The sequence below is a fragment of the Pteropus medius genome, unplaced genomic scaffold (assembly GCF_902729225.1).
Source record: "Pteropus medius unplaced genomic scaffold, Ma_sr-lr_union100, whole genome shotgun sequence".
Lineage (NCBI taxonomy): Eukaryota > Metazoa > Chordata > Mammalia > Chiroptera > Pteropodidae > Pteropus > Pteropus medius.
In genome coordinates, this window is record NW_024355205.1 from 2,739,661 (window position 1) to 2,744,454 (window position 4,794).

At 38.0% G+C, this 4,794-nt stretch overlaps 1 pseudogene; it reads right to left on the reverse strand.

Annotated features, from left to right (window-relative positions):
* Positions 1-3,893: 3,893 nt before the first annotated feature.
* On the reverse strand, positions 3,894-4,012 carry LOC120599182 (uncharacterized; annotated as a pseudogene).
* Between the last annotated feature and the right edge of the window lie 782 nt (positions 4,013-4,794).

Genomic DNA, 4,794 nt, shown 5'->3' on the forward strand with positions numbered 1-4,794 from the left:
GTCCTTAATTTTCATTTTCACAGTCACTAAAATATAAAGAAATCTTAGTTATTTTCTATCGTATGTTTTAATCAAAGGAAAGACAATGTTAATGTCCTATGTGTTAAACATTAAGGAATATGATGACTTTGCCCTGTGATTTTTAAAGAACTTAAAAATAATTTAGAAATTTGCTACATGACTCATGATGGACTTGGAGCCCTTGGAAAACATTAGTAATTTGTGTTGCTGGAGGCTGTCTAATGGCCATTTTGTTGAGTAGGATTTCAGCTCTCATGAGAAAACATTGGACAATGAGATGAATTGTCTGGAGACAGCTCCTGGGGCTGAGCATCTAGGACCCTTCTTTATGCAGCCATTGTTTTCTTTCTCTATCTGAGCACAATAGAAAATGTCTGAGTGAAAGACAGTGCTTCGGCTAAGCAGCCCTGTCAAACAAGTGGTACAGATAAGTTCCAATGAACTCCAGCAGTGAAAAGGCCCGGTAGAAATAAAATTTAAACTGTATATTGAAAAGCGAGTAGGATTTCAATAACTGGAGAAGTTGTTAGAGTATTCCTAGCAGGTTAGCGATAGGAATGAAGACCTATCAAAACTATTATGTTTTTAAAACTTAATACATGAATGATATCATAAAAAGTTATGCCAAGCCAACATAAGCAGAATCAACTACCATACTCTAATTTACACATTCATCATAGCACCTTTCGCTTTTGTGGTTCTTATTTGTGTCTATGTCTATTCTTAACTTGGTCTCTAGCATCTCCCCTGGAGTCTGTATTTGATGACTGAATAAATTCTATAACTGTATATAGTTCAACACTGTCTACAGAATAAAGTCTAAACCCCTTCCTTTGATATTCTAGGCTTGCTTTCTCTGCTAAACTAATCTTTTTACTATGCCCAGAGCATACTAATATAACTCTATTTCTAGGTCTTTACTACTATCGCTACCATGCTAGAAATACCCTAACAACTTCTCCAGTTATTGAAATCCTACTAATTTTTCAATATGCAGTTTAAATTCAACTTCCGCCAGGAGGATTCTTCACTGCTGGAGTTCATTAGAACTTCTCTGTACCACCTGTTTGACATTTACTATTCCATGTTAATGTTTCTACTAGATGGTGTATTGTCTCCTCACCTATATTTTAAGATTCCTAGGGACAAAAACCATGTCTTTGATACTCATTTTAAATTCGATCTTTCATTTATAGATTGAATCATTCATTTATCTAAGAAACTTATTGAACATCAATCATGTGCACATACAATGTTGTAAAGAAAGAAAATTATGTAAAGCCCTTAGCTTCAAGGTTCTTAATATTAACAACAAAGTTCTTTCCACATAACAAATTTCAAAATATGATAATTGATTATTGATTGATTATCATTAAAAGATATTTCTCCATTAACAAAATGTAGAGGTATCTTGAAGGCAATATTACATTTTTAAAACTTAATACATGCACAATATTATAAAAAGTTGTATTTCAGCCAACCCAACAAAGCTTTCAAAATAGATTGTATATCCTGTAATTAATGTCTCTCCCTGAGAACAATCAGAAACAATAAAAATTAAAGCCAATTATTTAGCGGTCCATTGATAATTTGGCTGTTCTATAAGAGCTGATGAAGAATAAGATGCTGCACAAGGGTCTTTTTAGGGCAGATGGAAAGTAACTATTTGGTTCATTTTTGCAGTATCTCAGTTGTGTCCAGGAAAAGTGTGACTTCAGAAAAGTCTGCAGATTGTGTGTGCAGCTGATGATAATTAGTGCATGATCTCTTTCCTGAAAGCCTTGCTTGCTGATAAAAGAGTGGTACTAACTGAGAAGAGGAAATAACTTAGAGACACCATCATCCCCATTAGTTCTTATTTCTTCCATTATCTTTAGGCCAGAATTTGATTGAGCCATAGGAGAAGGAAGTATCTTTGCTCTCAATTCCCTTTAAAGTGAGCATTTTCTGTAAAGTTTGGTAATGACCCTGATTATATTTTTTAAGAAGTTGTTTTCTACTGGTAAAAACCTGCTCTTCAATCATCCCCTTACTTCTCTCCCCTTCCAGAAAATGGACAACATGAGTTACTATGCTGACAAGTGACCAACTGACCGTCAAGCTTTCAGTACTCCTTTCCTTCAGGATCCCTCATGGACCATGTGTGATAAGGTACTTTTGTCATTCAAACCAAAGGCAACAATGTCAAGACACAGAGTAGAGACTATGTAGTTTACTGTTTACTTCTCTTTAGGTGAAACATAAATGAAAATAGTAGCTCAATATTTTCTTCCTCTGCTATCAAAAGATTGCCTTGCTCACCAGCAAAGGTGGGAATACCTCAACAATGCCATCTGGTTAAGAAGCAGTAGTGCTTCTAGGAGCAGCAGCCTGGCGCACCTCATTATAGGGATGTATATGATCTCATTTAACCTAATGGTAGGGAATTGCATCCTAGGAAAAGAAAATAGTATAGAAACACTAGTCACAAAAGACAGAAAAATGGGGATACCATATTGGTTGGGAGTTGGATGGGTAAAGGTGGGGGCATTTAGAGTGTTAAAAGCTGGGTTTCAGAGTGTTAAGAATATCTGACAGAGGATTATTGAAGTGAAAATATACGAGAAAAGGCACGAAAAAAAAGTAGGTGACAAAAGTCCATGAACAAGGGCCTAACTCATATGAACCCAAGAATTCAGGCATGCCTGGGCCTGTCTGGAGGCCCAAGTGGACTTAGGAAAAATACACTGATAAGACATGCTGAGGCTGAGGGCTAAAATCCAGAAACAGGGCTCTTCTGGAAGAGAGGCTACTTCATACCATCCAGGTCTGGTCCTAACGAGGATAGAGAGGCAAAGTGACTGAGATTGGCTTGGGGCTCTAACTAGTGTGAGACACAACACACAGATTATCTTCTAGACTGCCCTTAAGGAGAATGAACTTGGTGACTAGAGGACTAGGGGATCATAAAGAAATGGGAAATGGAGTGCTGAATTGCTGAAAGAACAAGAAGAAACTGAGAACTCAATATAGCTCAGTGTCCTAGGAACAAAAGTATGAGGGTATAATCCAGTTCAGTGAGCCAAAGATAAACGCAGTGAGGATCACAGCAACATTATCACCAATGAGGAAAGTGAAATAGAATGCAAGCTTTGTGGGTGGCCATGGGGAAAGCTGAAGACCAGAGACTAACATGAAGAGGTGGGAGAAGAAAGCCATCTTGAGAGGTAGAAGAACATGGAAGCCCCTCCCAAGGAAAGTTCTGTAAGAAGTCTGATGTGGACCCCAAGAAGAAAGATTCATTTGTTGTGAACCCCAAGAAGGGATTCATTTGCTGATATAGACTCCTCAAGGTCAAATGAGGGCCCAAATTTTGTAAATAATAAATTGTCTAGCTGCCATTTGCTGACAGAAGAGTCTCATGTACTCTGTATACCAGGAGGAATCTCTGACTGAATTCTCGGCCTCCCACACTGTGCCCTGGCTATTTACACCAGTTGAGTCAGCCACTCCAGGAAAGCCCTGGTTTCATCTTTCAACCAATGGACTGAGACCTACCCTGTCCAATCAGAACTGCAAAATTTAGATATTTCATTTACATAAAACAGACCTAATCAGGAATCTAGGTGGGAACTTTTGCTATAAAAAGTGGCTTCTCCTTTGTCTCCAAGGGACACAATTTAAGTTGCTACCTGAATTTGTGTCTCTGAGGCTACAGCTCCTTTTACCAAAATAAATGCTTTTTATTTTTTATTATAGTCTAAAATTAATGTGCATTTACACTGGGATACTAGTGGGTGCTAAACCATAGATTTCTGTTTTATTGCTGTTACTTATAATCCTATTAAACCTCAGGCTGTAGTGGCTCAGAAAACTTTTTTTTTTTTTCTTTATGCCTACAGCACCCAATCTTACTTACAGGTCTCCCATCCAAGTACTAACCAGACCCGACCCTGCTTAGCTTCCAAGATCAGACAGGATCGGGCATGTCCAGGGTGGCATGGACACAGACAGAAAAATTCTTGAATAAGGGTTTTTTGTAAAGGAAGATACTCTGGTTATTCTGGAGGTTAGGCTAGTAGAGAAACTTAATAAGAATGTAAGCTTCTCTCTCTTTCCACCTTAATTTAAATTTAGGATGGAGACAGATAATACCTTTTGTCCAGGCTAGATTTCGGAACTCTGGAGTCAGTCTACATAGGAGTTAGAAGCAGGGTCCAATAGACCCAAAATCAAACTATTCACTAGCCCATAGACTGAGGCCAGGGTAACCTCTTTAACTTCAATCCCCTCAACAGTTGAATGGAAATTATAATAGTATATAACTCTTAGAATAATTGAGAATAATAAATGATAATATGCCTTCAGTATACCTACTATATAGTCCTATGGAGCATTCAGAGCACTAGTAATTAAAAGAGGGCAGCCCAGATCAGGAGTAAATTTCCACATATTACAAATAAGATTCTATTCAGTGCCAACTACGAGCAACCTCAGGAAGTAGTTGAAGCAGAGTTAATGAGCCAGGAACCAAGGGAGGGGAGTGAGGGTGAGGGCCTATTGCTGTCTGTTTACTATGTACAACAAAAGATCTTCTACTGTGCCCACTAAGCAGTCCATCTTAATCATCTTCAGGACAGACTCCTAAAATGCCACTCCTTTTTTCATCTCCTTCAACTGAACCACTAACAGATAAGCTCTAATACGAGGAGTATGCATAGAGCACATGGTATATTTGGGAAAGAACTGAATTATCCTACTTTCAGCCCCTGAAATAGTGCATGTTTATGCATG